Genomic DNA, 16,352 nt, shown 5'->3' on the forward strand with positions numbered 1-16,352 from the left:
ATGCTGACCACTGGGATTTTCCTGATTTCTGCCCTTTGTACTTTTGATTTGAAGCAGGTTTTTTGTGTTTTCTGTAGTTGTTTGTTCCTGGGAAGTGTTCTCTCTGAACCACTCTCAAATTTATTTTTTTTTTTGGAATGTTGTTTGTCAATTGTGTAGTTGCTGTTTATGCATCTTGCAGATAAAATGAATAACATTTGATTCCTGATGAAATTAGTTTGGATGTCGTAGGAGTTTAAAAGGCCCTGTACACTTACTTTGAGGCTGAATATGTCATTAATGTGTACACAGGCAATTGTTGCTGCTTTTTCCCAAAGTGTTTGTTTTTGTCTTTTGGAATTACTTTTGGGAGTGGGAAAAACCCCACATCCATCTTGTGTCAAGAGTTAGGGTTGGTACGTGGTGATGAAATATGTGTTTGTTTACTGCTTGGGCCGTGTAAGATTGATCATGTTCTTCACATCTTTCTTTCCTTGCCTTTTGAAGCTCGAGGCAAGTAAGTATATTATTTGGTTAGCTTTTGCCAGTGGGTTTTGATGCTGTTGCTGAGACTTGGCAGCATGGGTGTTTGCAAGGTGGATGTTCCCTGTAGAGGATGCTGCGCACTCAAGGATGGAAACTTAGTGCTTACAGGGTTGGTGACTCCCTCTTGCTCCCCAGAGGCTCTCAGACCATGGTGCCAGCGCTCCTTTGAAGCCAGGTTGCCTTTCCCAGGGTGGCTCCTGAGGCTTTACACAGCCTGGCAGGTGCCTGGTGCCACCCAGGATCCCCTCATGGCCTCAGCTCTCTGCCAGTGCATCAAGGTGCCTCCTTGGCTGCTCTGCAGGTGCTGCCTCCCTGGAAGGCCTGACATCCTCTGCAGCCACTGCACGTAAGAACCAGGGATAAAAGGATTAATGGAAATGTCACTCTGCTCTAAGTCTTGGGCTACTGCAACCAGGTACAGTAGCAGAGAGGAGTGAGTGATACTGTCCCTCTCCCCTTGTGGAAGGGCTGCCTGCAGGATTGGGAACTATGGGATGGTGTTTAGGGCTTGTTTAGCTACTGCTATGTTATCGCTGCCACTCTGGTTTTCCTTCACCTTTGATGACTGTTTGGATGGTTGCTGGTGAAGCTGAGTCAATAAGATGGCAAATGTGTCTAATAAATGAGAAAGTGGTTTCACTCCCAGTGAGGGTTGGCACAGGGAGGTGGGAACCCTGGGCCAGACCTTTGCAGGGTGCTACAGTCTGGGTCTGAGCATTTTTTCACATGAAGCTCATGCACAAATTCTGAGGTCTCAAAAGCTGATTTTTTCCCTCCCCCCTCCCTTCCCATCCTGGGTTAAATCCAAACTTCCTGCTGAACTAAGTTTTTTCCCAGTGCCTTTCATTAAGGTTTCCTCTTCTCAAATGGGCCAGATAGCTCTGCCTTCTCCCAGTAACATCTATTTCTGGCCCTTCCTCTGTGCACGCGCTTGTCTTCAGACCCCAGCTGTGCAATCACAAGCAGATCACTTATCCCAGCTCTAATTGCAGGAGCTCAGGTTTGTGAGGGTTTGGATGAAGTTTGGCTTGGTTTTTTTCCCCCTTCCCCATCACAGACTCAGGGTGGAAAGGTGAGATACCCATGAAGGGGATTTTCACCATTCAGGTGCTCAAGTGGTAGACCTCAGAGTGTTCCAAAGTGCAGCTGGGCAGATTCAAGCCTGTCCTTTAAGGTTTGAAATTTGCTGTGTTAGTGTAAGGGGCTGGAGGTCAAGCTCATCACTGGAGTAGCAGTGGGTGACCTGAAGCCAGAAGTTTGGATCTAGAAATGGCTTTGGATTCCTCTTCCTTCTCCTTGAATGGGGACAATTAGGGCTCCATGGTCTTGTCTGATTGTTGGTGATGTGAAGCCTATCACTGCTACAAGGCAATTAATCCAAAATATAACAGTGGATTTTGCAACATGGATCTATGTTATCTGCTGGCGCTTGGACCAAGAGAGTTGAGTCTTTCCAAAAGAAGTACTGGCTGGATGTGGGTCTGATGTAAACTGGATATCTTCCAATGTTATTTTGTGCCATTTCTTCAGATCATCTCACTGGGAGAAGTTGCGTTGGTGGGTTTCTGGTCCCATTTCTGTGCATCTTTGACAGTCCTTTGGCTGTTGCAGGAATAGTCCTGGACAACTGTATGCACTGGATGTGAGGACCAGCAAGTCTAGGCTGTGGAAGACTTATAGCCAGATTCCTGGATGTTGGTGTTAGCAAGCAATGCAGCTGAACATAGAAAATGCTTGGTATTGACAGAAAACCTCAGTTTTTGGCTTGAGGCTGTACAAGAAAACTTTAGTGTGGTGTGGTTCCTAAATTTGAGACATAAACCATCTGAATACATATTTACTATGCTGCTGTGTTTAGCACAGCTTATTGAGGAAAGTCTTGCATGCTCTCAAACTCTCTGTCCCTTCTTCTAATGATAGTGGAAGTCTTTGGCTAATTTATTTGAACTTGATAGAGGGTTACAAGTCCTGAGGAGATCAACTTCCTACATGTATCATGAAAATAGGCAGAGGTATAGTAAAGAGAAGTTTTTGTAGTGCCTTGTAGGTAAGAATTTAGCCTTAGCAAATTCCTCATTAGGAACTGGGAAGTCCACAGGAGAACTATTTCACAGTGGACCAGGAACTGGTGCACAGGGGGGGTCACGACCTGTTTGCTGCTGGCCAAAGTGTGCAGCCCTCACTGGTCGTGAGACAGTAAAGCTGTGCATGTAAGGAGGGTGAGCTCTCAGCAGGCTGAGCGAGACAAGTTGATATTTGCAGTGCCCGAGTCCCCCTTTACTGGTAATCAGGTACTTAAGAGGCTGCTTCCCTCTAAGTATTTTCCTGGGCGGCTGGGTATTCAACCAGCCAGTCAGGAGGCACTGCCTTGTATTTGCAGAGGGTAATTGTGCACACCTTATTTATTGTGTAGTAAAGAAAACAAATTAAGGCTGTGTAATTACAGAGACAGGCATGCTTTTAAATAAGGCTTAAGTAGTCAGATTTCTATTTAGAAAATTAATAATTGCCATTTCCATCTGAATTCAGAGGCTCTTCCTTAACTGTCTTCTGGAGGTTTATATGTGCTCTAAATTAGTTTGTGGGCCAGCCCAGGCACAGCTTCTGTCAAAGATTGCCCTCTCAGCATCGCCTGCCAGAGTAAGAATGGGGTTGAGGATCAAGCTTTTTCTTCCAGTCTTCACCCAAGAGTCTTAAACATGGAGACCCTGGAGTGCTTTGTGCTGAGTGTAACTGTTTCTTGAGTATGGTGTGGTCAGATCACCAGCTCCACAGGCTTTTTTGTCTGTGTGACCATGTCGGTCCCTTTCTCCCCAAAATGAGGACTGAGGAATAACTGGAAGGTGCTGGCAGGAATGCCACAGGGACCTGCTTTGCCTGGTGAAAGACTGAGATGGCTTGTTCTCACAGGCAAACCTGAGCTGTGATTAATCTGGAGCCTTCCAGAACCTCATCTATCAGTTGTTGTTTTCTGAGGATGAGGATTTAGCTTCAGTGTCCTGGTTGGATTCATGGCAGCTGTGTAGTGATCGTATGAACTGGTGCCTTGGTATGGAATGTAGCTTTTTGCTTTGACATGGGAATTCCCAGAGATTATGTTATGGGTTTAGGCTTTGATAGGCAAGATACTAGGCTGCATCCCCTGAAAACTGAGGGGGCTGAGGCAGGACGGAGTTGGTGAGTTGCCCTCTGCCTTCTTCAGTGCTGCTTCAGGACAGGACTTGTAGCCCTCCAGCAGCTAAGGATCCTGCACTTTCAAAGGGCTGCAGGCAACCTTCTTGCAAGGCTAGTGAGGTTTCCTTTCTTTGCTCTGTGTGTCTGGGAACTTGATCGAGATCTTACACTAAATAGAGAAATAAACAAAGCATCAGAATGCTGAATTAGTGCAAGTATAACACTGTTGCCTCTCAGTTGAGGTTAGAGGGTCATTTTCCCCTGCTCGGTGGTTAATGATCTGTCACCTTGTTCTGGATGAGCCTTTCTTAAACTCTCTTTTGCTCTCTCCAGTAACCAGCTCCAGGCCCTGTGCCCGCCTGCAACTCTCTGCTTGATTCTGGATGTCCTATTACCCTTTCTCCTCCTTCCTTGTGGTTTCTCCCTGCTTTGTCCTTTCATCACTGCACTGCTGTCATACACATCCTGGCAGTCTCCTAACCCAAACTGTCATGTGTTAATTGCTCTTGATTTTCTATCCATACTCTTGGGTCAATGCAGCCTAACAAGTCTGTGTTTATCAGCTGGGACACAGTATATGACTATATGTGAGCTCTTAGCTCACTGGGAAGGTAAAGTAAAATGCATTTACCCAACCCACTTCCTTGATTGTTTAATGTGTTTTATTTTGCATTTGCTAAATAGGAACCAAATTTCTCCATGAATATATGGAAAATGAGAAGTATGAGAAAGTTTTAAACAACCCTGTATGTCTCTAGTTCTATAAAATGCTGGGCATGCTTATGGCGCAGTCACTAAAATAAACAACTGTAGCATCTCCTCTGCTTCCATAAACTTTCTTGTTCTTCTCCCCATCTGCTTTGCCCCCTGGACACCAGTGTAGAGCAGGTCCTTGCTGATGTGCAAATTGGCAGCAGTAGTTTGATGGCATGTTTATTCCCTGTTTTATTGCCATAGGTGACTGATAAGCAGTTAACTGCAGCTATTCCTTTTTCTGCAGTGGCAGAGGTAGGTCCTGGGTTTTACCAGTCATTGTGCACAAGGCCAAAGGAGAGACCAGTTCCCTGCAGGACTGTGGCTTTCCTTCGGGCTGGGTTGAAATAATTTGACCTGCATTCAGGGGGCTGGGTAACTAATTTTTGACTGCAGGCTGCTTCACTTGGCTGTGGAGAGGGTTTGTTGCACTATAATAAAAGGGGAGTGGTGAGCTTGTGACTGATGTACACTAGTGGGACCTGAGAAAGAAAGTTTCCAGCTCTAGCACTGCACACCTTGTGGAAAGACTTGTCCTGCTTCAATTTCGTAATAACACTTGTTTCCTCTGTTTTTATTTGATTTATTTGAGGCCTAACACCTTGTATGATTTCTAATGAAACCTGACCTTGAGTTGTGTAATGCTATTTTAATGTAGGATGAGTTATAACAACTCTATCACAAATAAGTTTTGCCCACTTGAATTCTTACGTAATGCCTACCACTCTGGTACCTGGGCTCAGGACTTTACTGTGGCTTTGCCTCTCCTTCCTTCCTTTGAAATGTTGAGATGTTCTTTCCAGCTGCATTGTGAGACTTATTTCCCTTCCTGAAGTTTGATCAATTGTCTTTTGACTGACATGTGAAATGAGCAGCTGTGATTTTTGCAAAGGTCCTGTTTTTTTTCCCATCCCCTCTTTAAAAAAGTCTGCAGAATGTTTAAAATGAGGTTGTTCCTACATGGGTGTGTGTGGTTTTGTGTATTGGTGTTTTTTTGGGTTGTGTTGTTTCTTTCTTTCTTTTTTTTTTTTTTTTTTTTTTTTTTTTTTTTTTTCTTTTTAGCACAGAATGAGCTGATTTCTGGAGATTTGGTCTCTGAGGTCACTGCAGCACAGAGGTACTCTAGAACAGCCTCCAACTCTCCCTCTTGCTTGTTTCCCAGACCCTGTGGCTCAGTTGGTTAGATGTGGAGCAAAGCTTTTCTTACCTGCCTATGCCAGAGTGAGAGGTACTGCACAGGTGAGAGGAACCTCCCTGAGGGGGTACTTGAGGACATGGAAAGGTTCTGGAGGAGAGAGTGAACAATCATGGCAGGATGACTGAAAGCTAAATGACTACACAAATTCTCTCCCGAGATTTTTCTTACCATGGTACTGGTTTACCAACAATATTATTGCAGGGTTGGTTTTCCCTTTTTGATATACTGGCAATAAGCACCAGGGCAGAAAAATAGAAACATTAAAATCATATGTTATTTGAGCAATAAGATACGACAGGGCATGAAAGATGGGACATTAATTCATGATGGTGTGTGACAAGTCAGGAATTTAAATGTCATAAGTTAGGCAGTCATGGATTTTTATTGGAATTATAAAATTTTATTACAATACTGGTCGAGGGGTGGAGTTTCCCACCAGCCCCCTGCCCTTATTTGTATTTGGGAAGGGATGAGCTGTGAATTATGTCGGATTCAAGAGGCTGTGGGGTGTTTACAGGGCTGCCAGTGAGACCCAGGGGTGCGTCTCCCTGGGGAGCTGTGAGTGTCTTTAGTCGTGCTAGTGACTGTGCATGAGCATGTTCCATGCCTGCTGTCCTCCAGCGTGCCTGAGGTCATGGGTGGCCCTTCCCGACACTGCTGCCCAGGGAGCTCTGCCGGTGCCCACGGGTGTCCCGCGGGGTGGGGACACGTTCAGCACCACGGACAGGGCCGGCGGCCCCTCGTCCTCCCTGCCTGCAGCCTGGCCTCTGCCCAGCCTCCCTGCCTGCACCGAAGCCTCCCGGCTTCCCCACCTCTTGCTCAGCCCAGCCAGCAGTTTGCCCCGCTGCGCGCAGCCCTTGCCTTCTTTGCCTTTCTCTTGGATCAAGCTCCTTCACCTTCCAGTCCCAGCCAGGCTTTCAGGGCAGCGAGGGATTCGTGCCTGTGCACTCCTGGCTGCAGCTGTGAGCAGGGTCAAGGCGTGATCCTGCCTGTGGGCTGCCCAGTCTGGGTCACTGCTGGCGGTGCCTTTGTGCTGCTGTGAAACCAGCCTGCCCAGGTGCCTGTTTGACAGCTGCAATACCTGCAATATCCCTGAAAGTGTTCAAGGCCAGGCTGGATGGGTCTCTGAGCAACATGGTCTAGTGGAAGGTGTCCCTGCCCATGGCAGAGGGCTTGGAACTAGATGATCTTTAAGGGCCCTTCCACCCCAAACCACTCTGTGATTCTATGAATGCTAACTTTCTGAACTGCGGTGTTTCCTGGCACTGACTTTGCTCTGCAGCGTGAATGGAGTTGTTTTTGCAGCACCACTGCCTGGCTGCTGTCTGGGGGTTTCTCACATGAGTAGTTCTCTAGGACATCTGCCATCCAATCTTGCTGCAACCGCAATCCATGGGCTTTGGCTAAATGTTTGTTGTATCCAGTTGTGCGTGTTGGTAATTGTGGGTAATTTGCTGTCTCGGAATAATGAAAGAATGCCTGCTGCACTCTGAAGCACTCGGTTCTTTGCGGTGATTAGTTTTTTCATTTGAAGATATTCCTCACAGGGCCAAGCAAAACACACTTCTTTTTAAGTGCATAGTGTATTGAGAAGAATGGGAAAAATGTAACTTCTGTGTCCAGACATTCTTTTTTGTTTTGACAGAGCTAACTGTCAAAGGCAAAACGTGTTTCTGCTTTTGGGGTGGTTATAAATGTGGAGTGTAGCAGGCAGGCTTTGCTGAGTTCTGGCTGTATTAAGTCACCACCAGTTTCCTGTCCCCCTCAGCCAAGCGTGCCCGGAGCTGAGAGGAGGCACATCATGCCACGGCTCAGGTGTTGCTGCAGGCAGGCCTCTGCTCAGAGTGTTACTCCTCCCTGTGTGCTCAGCTGCTGCAAACAGGCTTTTGGGAAGAAATACTCCTATGCCCATGCTCAGGTGCACTTCAGGCATCTGCTGCCTGCTTGCTCCCCATGCCCACCCCACGGGCCCCTGGGGGGAAGCAGCAGCCTGGTGCGAGGCAGTTCCCTGCTTGGTGCTGTCTGTCTCCCAGGCTGAGGGTTTTTCTTGCTTTTTGATGAGGCAGAGCTGGAGCATGTCAGCCTCACCTCCTGCTGTGGCCAGCAGCCTCTGCACAGCATGGGAGGTGGCAGCTGCCATCTCCACTGGCTGATGGCATGGTCTCTTTGGTTCCTCATGTGTGCACCTCCCCGTGCTGCCCCAAGGCCCCTGTGTGCTCTGGTCCCTCATGGTGCTCAGCTGCTGCTCCTGGGCCCTCGGTGCTGCGGGTGCAGGTAGCTCTGCTCCCCACCAAGGTGGGGCGAGTGCTGCAGGCTAATGGCAGGCTTTCTTTTCATTAGCTGCTGTAAACACAGCTCTCTGGCAGCAGCCTGCTTTTCTGAGCCCAGGAAGACCATTTTTCCTTTTATCTATAATTTAGTGAAGTGTCAAGCCACAGAAGTTTTAATGATAATAAGCAGCAGAGGAAATTTATTTATTCGCTGCATAGGTGGGTTTCATTCCAGGGCTGTGGATTTCTTTTTTTTTTTTTTTTATACTTCCCTCACGAGAAATGTTGGCTGCTCATGCAACCTCCCTCCCTCCCAGTGTGTTCAAGTGACCTTCCCTGAGAAGTTCACCACTGCAGTTCCTGCTTGGCTCAGTGGCTTTCCAGCCCTCTCCCACACAGGACCTTTGGGCCAAGTGAACTAGGAAAGGAGAAGCGAGGAAAATATAGCGAGGTGGGAGCATTCATGTGCTTGGTGAGGTGTAATGGGAGATAAGGGATTCATGAGTTTCCCGTCTTTCACTTCCTCCTGTTGCTGTGCATTACTTACATCTGCTTCCCAGACAAGCTTCTGTGATGGACTTGACTGCTGAGGAAAAGCAGAGAAGGAATTTTTTGGGATTACATGTAGCGTTTGCCTTCTGTCAGCCTATGAAGCTGCCAGTGGTGACTGGAGATAAAAAGTGGATCAATGTCATATGGAAGGACCAGGGCTCCTTCCTGAGGTCCAAGAAGGCAGAGGGTAGAGTTCAGGGCTGGTCAAAGCTGAGCAGGGGATGGGATGAGGATGTGGGAGAGATAGGGACCAGTCTGGAGAGATAGAGTTGCAACAAAGGCTTGAAGCAAGGGATCTTTTGGAAAGAAGGTTGAAATGGAGCAGAAGGGGGATGGGTTGTAGAAGAATTGATATGGAAAATGGATCTGGAGAGGAGAGGGAGAGTTAACTGGGGTAGGGAAGAAGCATGTGTGTGTGGGAGACCTGCAGGGAGAAGCAGGGATAAGAGAGAAATGGGTTTGCTAGCAAATACTTGGGAACTGTGCCTCTGAACTAACCAGAACCTTCCTCTCCCATTTCAATGTGGCTTTGGAGGCAATATTAGAATCTTCCTAATTATTTTTCTTGGACGAGTTTTACGATCCTGATGATATTAATTATTCTTAAAGGTCAACAGCACTCACTTGAATCCCCTTCTGTTCTATCATGTAATCAGTTAATTAATTGGAAACCATTTAGCAGAGTCTGCCGAGAGCTTACCCTGCCTTATGCCCTGTTGTTTTGCTATTGCTGGAGATATATATATATATATATATTCATATTTATGCCCCTTCTTTTCTTCAGAGGCTCTGCAGAGCTCTTGGTACCATCCCAGTCCATCTCATCCTCTGGCACCCTTCCCTGAGTCAGGCAAATTGGGGCTCAGGCCCAGCTGTTAGTTTTGTCTTTACTAACCCCCTGCAAGAGCAGTGTTTGAGATTATTCAGGGCTCATTGATTTCTGGGCATCCAAGTAGGTGGGGATGTTTAATTTTTATTTTTTTTTTATATATAAATTTGATGCAAGAGCCTTCTAACAGCTGAGAGCACAGTACTTGTTCTGGAGGGAGACTGATAACTAGACTGTCTCCCAGCACATCTGTTCTTGATGTGCTGGCATTGAGGCTCTTGTGTGGACCTTCTCCCAGAGTCTGCCTGGGCATTTGGAGTGACCTCCCATCTGGAGTGGTACCCCCTGTGCACCTGTCCTTGCTGCTTTCAGTGTATCCAAGGGGAGGTGGTGGGAAGCCTGAAAGTCTGGTGTTCATGGAATCATAGATTCCTTAAGGTTGGAAAAGACCTCTGAGTTCATCAAGTCCAATTATGGCATACTTGGAGATGCTGGGGAATGTCCTGAGGGCATGGATCTGCTTCCCACACCATCCCCTCGAGCTGTGTCTTGCCCACAGCACTGAGTTCTCTCACACAGAGCGATTGGGTTTGTGCTGGGCTCACTGGAAACCTGTGAGCAGGAGTCATTCCCCAGTTGTTCCCTGTTCCCAGCTCACAGAACAACGAAATTTGAAGCAAACAGGCAGAGTAAACCCAACCCCTCACTGGAGCTGTCAGCTGGCAGCCCTTGTCCTCAGTCAGCATACATCTCCATTATTATTTCTGCATGCAGAAGCAGGAGGAAAGCCCAACACAGTCATATTTTGGGCCTGGAATTACTGCAGTTTGGGACAGAAGAGAGAGGGTGAGGGCAGTGCAGCCCTGAGGACCTCTGGCTGCAGGAGGGCAGCCATGGGGAAGGGCTCTTACTTATTGCAGGTTGATTTTTCTTCTCCTTGAGCAGAAGACTGGCCTATTCCATGGATGCTGCTGGACTCTGCCCTGCAGGGAAGCTGGCAGGCAAAGGGAAAGCAACTGCAGGGCTGACCCAGCTTTTAACCTTTCCTTAAGTCCTCTGAGAGCCCAGATGTCTTTGGAGAAGAGCAATGGAAAGTGCACACAACAAGGGCAAGATGAGTGTAGTCCAGAGGGTCAGATCCCTGCATCTGATGTGCCTCAAGGCACAGGGGACAATATTACCCACATCTGGTGACGCCTTCCCATCTGTACCACGTGCTGAACCGAAACTGTGAGCAGCAATGAATTCTGAAGGGTGATTTGTCTCCAAGCAAAGCTGCGTGCAGCTGGGAGATGCCTCAGAAGAGATGACTTAGAGGGTATGAAAGTGTCATGGCGTAGGAGATGGCCTTAAAATAGCCCTTAAAGTAAAGAATGGGTTGGGTTGAAGGCAGCAGCAGGACATGGCTTGCTGTGTTGGCAAAGGTAGTGGGAGGAGAGGCGTGGGGCAGATGTGCTGCTGGCACTGGCCGTGGGAGCCCTGTGACAGAGGTGTGGTGCCTTACGCCTTCCCACTTGCTCTGCAGCTTTTGTTTTGTAAAGCTGTTGTTTAAAGAACAATGAAAGAGACCAGCCCCTTTCACTTCCCTCAGCACTGTTTCAGTGGCAGCTGGGAATTTACAAATCAGGGTCCTGCAACTGAGAAATGCAGAGGGGTTGGTGGTTCCTCCTTCAGCATCACACCTCCAGGACCTGTGCTCTGTATATGGAATGGTAGGGTCTCTTCCTCTCTGTCACCTGTGGTGGTTTCTCGCTCCTCTCTTGTGCAGGGTGCTCTGAGTTTGAGAAATTATTGCAGATTCTGATTGTAGCCCTAGAACAAAAAACAATTTGTGGAGAATGAGATGGTAATGTGATGGCATGTGCTGTGTGACAAGTGCCTTACAAGGCACAGGACAGAACCTGTGGACAGGATAAAGGAGTTAGTTATGCTGCCCAAACTCACAAAGGAAGATTGAACCTTGCAGTCTTTATTGCTTCTGCCTGTTTGAGGTCAGTAAAGACATGGGGGTTGCTGAGGGGTTGCTTGAGTAGCAGAACTGGGCTGTAGGTAATGCCAGACCATGGCCGAGGACCTCTGTAAACTGTCTCACTCCTCCATAGCACCAGTATACACATTCTGGTGATGAGCCTGGACAGGGAGGAGATCGAGGAGAAATCTTGGCAGCTATAAAATCTGAGGCTGACCAGTTCCACAACTCTGTTCTGCTCACTCTGCTTCCTGAGTGTGCAAGGTTTGCATGTGCCCGGCATTGCCTGGTCCTTTTTCAGGCTGTGTCAAGCATGTCCTGCTGGGGCTTGGTGCAGAGCCATGAGAGATTTCAGTTGAGCCTAATATTTGCAGGGCCTGATTTGTGAGGAGACCTGTCCTGCCACAGCTTCTGGGACTTGTTGGGGTAATTTTAGCACATTCATTAAGGGAGGACAGTACATTTTTTCCCTTAATGAGCAAAGCTGCTTACTAAACAGGAAGCAGAGGGAGGGGGACGGGGAAGGGGAGGCAGATGATGGGGAGTGTAACATTGCTTTTAGAGGTCACTGGAGTTATCTGGCAGGGATAAGCAAGCCCCAGAGTAACTTTCCAGCATTTCTCTGGTTCAAACCCAAAGCTTTAGCAGCTTACTTGCTGCAGATATGAAGCCTGGATGGAGCTGCCCCTACAACAGCATGTGAGGCTGCTGACATTCTCCTCTCCTGGGGCCATCAGCACCCAGCTAAGGCTGCAGCGAGCTGTGAGATGATGGGAAGCACCTGTTGTGCCCAGATAGCAAGGGAGTTCCGTGCAGTGCCATCAGCATATCCAGTGCTGGGGACCTCAGCTGAGGATGTGCATCTCTCCTCATTTCTGCCAGGCAGTCACTCGTGCTCCCTCAGCCCCAGCTGCTCTGTGCAGTTAATCCTCCGCAGTCAGGATTTTCAGAGTGGCACCATGTTATTAAAATGTGTGAAAAACTTCTCCCATGCAGAAATAAACGTGTCAGGTTGGAAACAAGGGCGAGTGGAGGATGAAACTATGTGGAGGAGGCACAGGCATGCAGGGTCCCTCCCCAGCAGCAGCGTTTCTGCCATTGCGTTGAGCTGAACTGCATAAAATAACTTACAGTTTAATTACAGGGGCTCCTGCTTGTTGGTGTCATTAATGAGGCAACTGGCTTAATTTAGCTGAATAAAAATTGCTTTAATAGTGGAAACACTTTTGGCTGCTGGCTAATTGAGGGGAAAAAAAAGCCCATGCTGTCCCCTCTTCACTGAAGTGCCCTTGTTCTGGGCCACACAGATCCAGACTCCTCTTTGTCCCACACCCACACATCCCCTTTTAAACCCAAGAGCTTGTTCAAGAGGTGTACCTCCATGGTCCCATCTGTCACTTGTGCTGGGACAAAATGGCAAAGGTCACCTCCCCTTCCCTGCTGGTCACCAGCAAGTGCCTGCAGGAGCTGTGGGAGAGTGTGCAGGACATGGCATGTCCCTTCCTGAAATGTAGGAGAAGGATGGAGGGAGAGAGCAAGAACTAGGATTCAGCTGTCACTCAGTGATAGCAGCCTGTGTCTGAGGTGTGGGAGGGTTGCTGTTGGAGAAGGATGGTGGGGATAGGGCATGATGAGCCACCTGCAAAGCAGGAGCCTTAGGGGCACGGTTGCTGCAGCAGGAAGATTGTGGAGTGGTGTTGGGTCTGAGTCATGGGTGGGATAGGTGGTTGCTGCCCTGGACCTGGTCTGAGGGCCATCCAACACCTTCTCCCTCCCCAACGCCTTTAAAACTTGCTCTGGAGGCAAAAAAGACCCTGGCAGCTATTTCTAAAGACTATCTCAGTGGAAAAGAGCATCTTGTGAGTGATGGAGAAAATGTCCCATGGCAAAGAAGCAGTTTGAATATGTTCCAGGAGCACTGATGGCAGGTCTGTCCTGAGAGAGACTTGTTCATCATTGAGAAATACGCAGGGAAGGCATTTTACTTCCCTCTGCCTGTGTTTCCTCGACGTGTGATATGCCATATTTTATTACAGGTGGAACTGGTGCATAGGCTGTTATGAAGGTTGTCTGGCACACTTTGCTGCAGGACTGCTTCCACTTTCCTATAACTCTGCCAAATTTTAATTGCTCAGGCTGAAGTTTTCTGTGTTGGGTGTCTGCTCCTGGCTGAATTCTACATTTTATTGTTATTTCTTTCTAGTTTCACATAAGAACTTTCTCAAATGCTTGAGGTGGAGGAAAGGAGGGGGGAAAACAAGCTGTTTTGCTCAAACTAGAAAATACTGGTGATGCTCCTGTTGCAGAGCAGCTGCACCGTCCTTTTGTGGAGGGGAAGAAAGTTTGTCAAAGGGCAGATTTTGCTTGGAAGACTTGATTTTGCTCTGGGACATCTTATGTCAGCAGAATGGGTTTTGATCCAGCTGGAGGAATAATAAAGGATGTTTGGGAGCAGATAGGGCAGAGGAGCAACAGTTCTTGTTGGACACTGGGGCTGGGCTGGAAGGATGTAAAAGTAGGGAAGATCACAGGAAATTTGGACATGGGTAAGGAAATTGAGGCTGAGAAGTATTTGGGAGTGGTTGGAGAGCAATGAGTAGTGTGATTCAGCCTGCTGGGAGGGGGAAGCAACCGGGTCAGGAAGGAGAGAGCTGGCACTGCCCAGCCATGGCACAGGAGGATGGGGGTTCTTGTCACTGCAAACGAGAGATTTGGAGGTGGCCACAGATCTTCAGTCTTGGAAACAGCTGCCAAAAGGCAGAATGGGCAACTGGAACTGGGAGAGAACTAGCCCTGGCCGAAAGTGCCTTGATTTTCCCCAATCCTCCCTGTTTATGCTGTACAGGACACTGGGAAACTTGGTGTAGCTGAGGTTTGAGCACAAACAGGATTTACAGAGTGCTGGAGCTCAGAGTTTCACCTGTAGAGCTGTAATTTAGTCTCCTCCTGTGAATGTACTGTGATTCCATCTCTAATTACAGAATCACATGCTACCTTCCCTGTGAAACCTGCCCCATCCAGCATGTGGGATTGATCTCTTCTGGGGAGAAATCAGTGCTGTGCTATGAGGTTTCTCTGGAGGAGCTCTATCTTTTGCAACAAAAGTCAGTAGCTGTACCTTCGTGGAATCCCAATCCTGGCATCTCTGACCTTTGGAGTTTTTGTGATTGAAATGATATATTTTTAATGTGTGTTTGTGTGCAACTCCTTTCTGTTTCTGTGCTGATCTGTCTCTGAGGCTGAGGAAGGACCTTTCTGACATTTTGAATGTCCAGGGTGTCTGTTTCCAATGATAAACATGTTCCTCCCCACGTGTGTCCTGACTGATCTGAAATCAGCTGTGGGTGTGTGTGCCCTGACCAGCCCTCTGTAAGTTGATGGTCAGGTCAGATTGAACAGCAGCTTTGCCACTTGAGAGCAGAGTCTCCTGCCAGATGTGTGCAAGGGAAGACCCGTCTCCTCTTTGCCTAATGTTGTTGTGGATTGTTGTCTGGGGGAGGGAAGAGGTGGTAAGAGTTGGTTTCCAAGGACTGCAGGAGATGAGAAGTGGAGCACATCTGCCTGGCAAAGCTCCTTGCATTAGTGAGGTTGTATCCTTTCTCCATCTCTCTGTGTCCTAAATTGTAATAACACGATCATGCTATTTTTGATTCCCTTATTTGCGTGGAAAGCCTGTTGTTTTTTCTCTTCTCTTTCAGAATCCAATTTTCTCTTGACATTTCTGCCTAATGTAGCAAAACATGACCTTTGAGAAAGGACATTCCAGTGAGATTCACTCCCTCCTCTGCATCTCTGCCTCTCTCCCACATCTTGCTGTCTCTCATGCATCCCCTTTACGCTTCCTTCTTCTCCCTAGGCTGGGGGAGGGAGTTTACTGTCTCACTTTTCAGTAACAGTGAGCTGCTCCTTCCCCTCCTACTTTTCATCTGTCCTCGCAAAGTTTCCAGGTGCTCAGTGCTCTGGGGTGGATAAGAGATGGAGTCTTGTAATATTTTTATTCTTCTCTGCTTAGCTTCACCTGCCATTTTTGCCACCTTTATCAGAGGCTGGAAGCAGTTTGTCTACAGCCATAGGAATGGTGGGATCATAGTCATGTGAAATAAGGTACCTGTGGTTTGCCATGGTTTCCGCAGCGGGGTAGTCTGATGTGAAGCAGAGACAGAATTTAATGAGGCAGCACTGTGCCATCATGGTGTTTGGGATTATTCTTCTGCCAGGCTCGTGGAGAGCCTTTGGGACGATGCTTTGCTGTGTGAGCAGCTTCCCCACTCCTAATTGCAGGCTTCTGGGCTTCACAGCATTGCTTGTGCAGGTGGGACAGGACAGAATTGCTTTTCCCTTGCTGCAACCTGGTGTAAGGCAGCAAATAAATCTGTCATCCCAAATCCTCGTGCATCAGACCGGTGCCAACAGGAGCCATCCAAGGGTTTGCTCTCTTGGTTTTAGCATGTTTCTGCAAATTAAACAGGGACTGGGGACTGGGTCGGGCAGAGCTGGGCCGTCCACTGTCACTGCTGTGCCACCTTGCCTCATACCTCCTGCCTGGCCAGCCCAGAGTTGAATGAACCTCCAGGTGTTTCGTGCCTCTGGCCTTTCCTCGCTCTTCCCAGCAGGCAGGGCTGAGGCAGAAGGGTGTCTGCAGCCTTGCGCCGAACTGCCCTGCCTGCAGCTCAGAGTGGGGATGGATTTGGTGAAGGATGTGAGGCAGCACCTCCTGTGTGTTCTGGAGGCCAGCAGAGATTGGAACATTGGTTTTCTCCCAGAGCTTGCAACTGCCCATCTCATGCTTCCCCCATGGACTGGTCAGTCGGTCAGGGGCTCTCAGGCTGGCTGAGTGTCCCTGGGAAGGCTGCTCACTACAGAATGTGCTTTATTGCCATCTTCTTATGCTGTTGGAAACCCAGTGCTTTTCTCTTTCTGCTTTTCTACCCCACATTTTTTTTTTTTTTTAATTAATTCAGTTGCTTTTCACTCTTTCATCCTCTCTGGCTTTCAGCTGAAGAGATGTCTACTGGGTTGCAAAGCTCTCCCAGGTAGATGAGATTTATGTTTTTGCAAGTTTGGGCAGATGGAGAGAGGGAT

At 48.0% G+C, this 16,352-nt stretch overlaps 1 protein-coding gene across 3 annotated transcripts in view; it reads left to right on the forward strand.

Annotated features, from left to right (window-relative positions):
* Positions 1-16,352, forward strand: part of NTRK3 (neurotrophic receptor tyrosine kinase 3) — a 222,978-nt gene that overhangs the window by 36,271 nt on the left and 170,355 nt on the right. The window lies entirely within an intron of this gene.

Source organism: Pseudopipra pipra, chromosome 12 (assembly GCF_036250125.1).
Source record: "Pseudopipra pipra isolate bDixPip1 chromosome 12, bDixPip1.hap1, whole genome shotgun sequence".
Classification (NCBI taxonomy): domain Eukaryota; kingdom Metazoa; phylum Chordata; class Aves; order Passeriformes; family Pipridae; genus Pseudopipra; species Pseudopipra pipra.